Here is a 6491-nt window from a genome sequence, read left to right as displayed (position 1 = left end):
CTGTGAGAAAGCCCAAACCACACTGTGAATCCTCATGTAGGTAGGTGTTTGAGCTGACTTCCCTACCTAATGTCCCAGCCAAAAGCCAGCTTCAAATGCCACACAGGTGAATGAATTAGACGATTCTAGTCCCCAGCTTTAAGTTACCTCAGCTGATACCAAGTAAGGAAAAAGTGAGCTGGCCCCACTGAGCCTTGCCTAAAACTGCAGATTGTGACCAAAATAGATGTTGTTTTGAGACACTGCATTTTGTTACATACCAAGAAATAACTGATACAGATATTGACACTACATATGGATTGCACAACAACAAAACAACAAAAACTACTAAAACATGTAGGATTACCATTGGACCAGGAGCTAAGCGGAAGATGAAAGGACCTACAGAAGAATAAGCATGAAAACAAGAAGAGTTTTAAAGAGACTGTTAGTGGAAGCCTGATGGTTCTGGAAGAAGCTGGTAGGAAAGGTTTCAAGGATAGTGAAGAAAATGATACTGGAACCTGAAGGAAAGGGCACTGTTATTACACAGCCACTGAAAGTAAAACCAATGCAAGAGATAAGCTAAAGAAAGACTACTACATATGAAGGAACCAGGACTTTCTGGGTTCAAGTGTCTGTTTCCTTTTTACAGCCTCTCCACATGTCAGATTCCCAAACACACAGTCCTTGACTTAGCATGGTTTGACTCACCATTTTCTGACTTTTTATAATACTGTGAAAATGATATGCGTTGAGTAATGAAATGATATGTGTAAGCCTCTTGGCTTACAGGGGTGGCTACATCAGGATAAAGTCACTGTAAATGGAAATTATCATAAATGGAAAACCCACCCACAACTTCTGATATTTGCAATTTATGATGACCCATAAAATGCAAATATCAGACATAACAAATGCAAATGTCATCCAGACATAACCCCATCCTAACTTGAGGGGCACCTGTATTGCTGAGATAAATGGCCTCTGGGATAAGATCAAATCCAGGCCGCTGCCAGGAGAATACAGTTTGAAGGTGAAGCCAAGACTGTCAGTGTAAGACCCTTTCTTAAGACCTCAGAAAGATTTAAGGTGGTGCCTCAAATTCCCTTAAAGATCTTAAGGGTATATGCATCTTAAGGCACTGTCCTACTACACAGAACAGTGTGCTTCCTTCACAGGAAGCACCAGGTGAAGTGCTTATCTCAAAGAGATCTGGACAAGAGGTTTTCCAATGACAAGAACCCAAGTAAAATTCACAAGAGACTCTAAGTATTTAAGAGAATTGTAGTAATGATAGTACTGCTTGCTAGCTTGGATTAAAAGACACCAAGACAGTAAAAATGAAAAAAGGCCTTAGGACCTAAGAAGTTCTACAGGGAGGAAGCTGGCTGAGGAAGGTACTTAGCTGAAAACACAGGTCATTGCTTATGAAAAGGATACAACAAAGAGCCAAGAAAGTACAACAAAGAGCCACAGAGGATGGTTCCCATAAAGTCCAAATCAAAGAAGTGGAAGCACACATCAGTCTGTATTTCAGAATTACTATGGTCTAGTATTTCCTTTGTGACTCCCATTTTCTCTCTGTTCAATAGGAGGGTCTCTGGCAGTTTAGGACAATGCTGGGTGGGTGAGTGGTAGATAACTTGTCCCTTTAGTTAGTTCTTAAGTCTTTGTGTTGACAAGAAATGCACTCAAGGGGTTATACTCCAGAAACCACAACCCACGGTGAATCCCTACTGAATGTGATAAAGATGGTAGGATCTTGCACTTCAAACCTGAGCATGCTGCCATATTAAATGAAACTTGTGTGTGTGGTGGGAGATTAGGATCTTGCACTTTAAGCCTGAGCCTGCTGCCATATTAAATGAAACCTGTGTGTGAGGTGGGAGGTAATAATTAGAAATGAGTGTGTTTTTCAAGTGGTAGAAATTTTTAAAAGTGTAGTTATAGGGCCAATTGTGCAGGTTTTAAAACATGTCTATACATTCCTTAATATGCACAGCATAAACAGAGACATCATCAAGATGGCTGACTGGGAATACCCAGCACTCACCTCTTTCAAAAAGAAAAACCAAAACAGCAAGTAGGTAACCAGACCTTGAGGAAAACATCAAAGAGACCATACTGGAATTCAGCAGGAAATTGATAGGGATCCTCTGAGGACAGAAGGAAAGGGAACTGAGGTAGCCAGCCCAGCCAGGATCATCTCAAAGCCAGGACAGATTCTCCCAAATCCCTAGCTCCACAGCACCCTATACCTGTGGAAATAGGTGGTCACCTAATAGCCCAACAGGGAAACTACTCTAGGTCAAAGGGATCCTAAGTGTGTGCTCTCAGAGCCTGGAAGCCACCTGACTGACACCACTGCCACCAACAGCAGTCCTGTCCCCTTCAGTGGCAGTGCTGTGCATACCTGTGCATACCTTTAGGAGGCCAGATAACTGGCCCACTCAATTTTGTGTACCATGAAGGAGCCTGAGAACAAGTCTGCCAAACTCACGAGAGGCGGCACCCATGTGAGCCATATGAGAGCCTGAAGACAAGGCCACTTTGCTTGCTGCTGCTGTTGTCAGTGCTCACATACACTGTCCAGGGCCCTGAGGAGCAGCCCACCCCAACTAGGTCTGTGTGCATTTACCCAGGCACCATCTACCACTAACACCAAGGGCAGTCCTACTGCCCCACTGGCACCCGCACATGGCATCCAAGTGCATAAAGACAGGGCTGCCTCATCAGCCACTGACAAAGGCTCCTGCACGTGCCTTCAGTGAACCTGTGGATAACCCTGCTCCACACGCTGCCATAGGTACCCACCCAAATGTTCCTCATAGAGGGCTAGAGAAATGCCCATGCAGCCTGCTTTCACCACTACCAGCGAAGCAAGTTGTAAAAGTTTTTTAAAATGAAATCACACAACACCATGCTCTAGGACCACAGTGTAATAAAAATAGAAATAATACCAAAAAGATCTCTGAAAACCACACAATTACATGGAAATCAAACAACTGGCTCCTAAATGACTTTAGGAAAAGAAACAATTTAAGGCAGAAATAAAAAAATTGTTTGTAATAAGCAAAAAGAAACATCATACCAAAACTTCTAGGATGCAAAAGCAGCATTAAGAGGAAAGCTTATAGCGCAAAACAAATATGTCAAAAAGTTAGATCAGTAATTAACAATCTGACACTGTGCCGAGAGGAACTAAAAATCAAGAACAAAATAACCCCAAAGTTGGCAGCAGAAAAGAAATAACTAAAATCAGAGCATAACTGAGAAAATTGAGGCCCAAAAATCCATACAAAGGATCAATGAAACCAAAAGTTGGCTTTTTGGAAGGGATAAACAATACTGAAGGCCACTAGCTAAATAAATTAAAAAACAAAACAAAACAAAAAAACAGAGAACATCTAAATAAGCACAATCAGAAATGACAAAGATGACATTACAACTGATCCCACAGAAATACAAAAAGATCCTCAGAGACTACAGTGAGCACCACTGTATGCACACAAACTAGAATATCTAGAAGAAATGGATAAATCCCTGGAAACACAACTTAACAAAGATTGAACCAGGAGGAAATTGAAATCATGAACAGACAAATAACAAGTTCTGAATCAGTAATAAAAAACCTACTAGCCAAAAGCAGATCCAGATCAGACTGGACTCATAGCCAATTTCTACCAGACATACAAAGAAGAGCTGTTAACAAACCTATTGAAACTATTCCAAAATACTGAGGAGATACTTCTCCCTAATTCATTGTAAGATGCCAGCATCATCTTGATACTAAAAGCCAGCAAAGACACAACGAATAAAGAAAAACTACAGCCCAAGATCCCTGATGAATGTAGACACAAACGTCCTCAACAAATATCAGCAAACAAAATCCAGCAACACATCAAATACTTACTTCACCACAATCAAGTCAGCTTTATATTTGTGATGCAAGTTGGTTCAAAGTTATACAAATCAATGAATGTGTTTCACCACATAAACAGAGTGAAAAAGAAAAACCATGTGATCATCTCAAAAGATGCACAAAAGCTTTCAATAGTGTCCATAATTCCTTCATGAAAAAAAATACTCAACAAATTAGGCATCAAATAAATGGACCTAAAAATAATAAGGGCCACTCTATAACAAACCCACAGGTAAAACCATACAGAATGGGCAAAAGCTGGAAGTGGGGGCTGAGTGCAGGGGCTCATGCTTGTAACCCCAGCATGTTGGGAGGCGAAGACAGGAGAATCACTTGAGGCCAGGAGTCTGAGACCAGCCTAAGCAACGCAGTGAGACTTGTCTCCATAAAATAATAAAGAAAAATTAAAGAAAAAGAACAAAAAAAGTTGGAAGCATTCCCCTTGACAACTGGAACAGACAAGGATGCCCAGTCTCACCAATGTATTCAATATAGTACTGGAACTCCCAGTCAGAGCAATCAGGCAAAAGAAACAAAGAAAGGGCATCCAAAAGAAAAGATGCCAAACTATCTCTCTTTGCAGATGATATGATCTATACCTAGAAAATTCTAAAGGTCTTCCAATTTATCTGGAACTGATAAGTGACTTCAGTCAGGACACAAAAATCAATGTAAAAATATCAGTAGCATTTCTATAGACAATAAAGTTCAAGCTGAGAGACCAATCAAGAATGTAATCCCATTTACAATAGCCACACACAAAAAGCAAATTACTTAGGAATGCATCTAACCACGGAGATGAAATGTGCTACAAGGAGAACTACAAAACCACTGCTGAAAAAAATCATGACACCAAATAGATAACACCCAAAAAAAAATGGAAAACATTCCATGCTCATAGATTGGAAAAATCAATAGCATTAAAACGGCCATACAGCCCAAAGCAATCTACAGATTCAGTACTATTCCTATCAAAACTACCAATGTCATTTTTCACAGCATTAGAAAAAACTATTCTAAAATTTCATATGGAACCAGAAAAAGAGCCCAAACACCCAGAGCCATCCTAAGCAAAGAGAACAAAGCCTGACGCATTCACATTACCCAACTTCAAACTATACTACAGTAAACAAAGGCTTACCAGTTTAAAACAAATCAGCCCAAGTACTGGCACAGAAACAGACATATAGACCAATGGAACAGAATGCAGAAATAAAGCTACACACCTACAACCATTTGGTCTTTGACAAAGCCGACACAAATATGCAGCAGTGAAAGGACTCCCTATTCAATAATATGGTGCTGGGATGACTGGCTATCCTATACACAGAAGAATGAAACTTGACCCCTAGCTATCACCACATACAAAAATTAATGAAAGCTGAATTACATTCTTAAAAGTAAGACCTCTAACTATAAAAATCCTACAAGAAAACCTAAGAAATACACTATTTGAAATCAGCCTCTGAAAATAATTTATGAGTAAGTCCTCAAAAGCAATTGCAACAAAAGTCAAAATGAAAAATTGGGACCTAGTTAAACAAAGGAGCTTCCGCATAGGAAAAGGAACCATTCAAGAGACTAAATAGGCAACCTAAATAATGAAAGAATGTATTTACAAGCTATGCATTGAACAAAGTTCTAACATCCAGAACCTATAAGAAACTTAAATCAACAAACATGAATTTTAAAATATATATAAAAGCAGGCAAAATACATGAACAGACACTTCTCAAAAAAAAAAAAAAGACATACAAGTGGAGAGCAAACATATGAAAAAAATGCTCATCATCACTAATCATCAGAGAAAAGCAAATCAAAGCCACAGTGAGATACCATCTCACACCAGACATAATGGCTATTACTAAAAAGTCAAAAAATAAGCAACAACAACCCAGATTTGGGCAGAGCTGCTACAGCATAAAGGGAATTCTAATACACTGTTGGAGAAAATGGTAAATTCATTCAGCCACTGTGGAAAGCAGTTTGGAGATTTCTCTCATGGAACTAAAAATAGAACTGCCATTCAACCCAGCAATCCCATTAGTGGGTTAAATACCTATTCCCCCCCCCCCAAAAATCATTCTACCAAAAAGACACATGCACCCATATATTCACTGCAGCACTATTCACAGTAGCAAAGATATAGATACTGTCCTTTGCAGCAACATGGATGCAGCTGGTGGGCATTAGCCTAAGCAAACTGATGCAGAAACAGATAACTAAATACTACATGTTCTCACTTTTAAGTGGGAGCTAAACATTGGGTACATGGACATAAAGACGGGAGCAATAGACACTGGGGACTATAAGGGGAATTGGGTTGGGACAATGGTGAAAAATGACATGCCAAGGTACTATGCTCACTACCTGGGTGATAGGTTCAATTGCACCCTAAACCTAAGCATTATGCAATATACCTTTGTAACAAACCTGCACATGTACCCCTGAATCTAAAATAAAAGTTAAGAGAATAAGATAAAAATGAAATGCCCTTTATAGCTTGCAAAAAAAACACCAATAACATTCTTCACAGAAATGGAAAAACAATCCTAAAATTCATATGGAACCACAAAAAAGCTAGACT

Source organism: Nomascus leucogenys, chromosome 14, assembly GCF_006542625.1.
Source record: "Nomascus leucogenys isolate Asia chromosome 14, Asia_NLE_v1, whole genome shotgun sequence".
Classification (NCBI taxonomy): domain Eukaryota; kingdom Metazoa; phylum Chordata; class Mammalia; order Primates; family Hylobatidae; genus Nomascus; species Nomascus leucogenys.
This window is presented reverse-complemented; position numbering follows the sequence as displayed.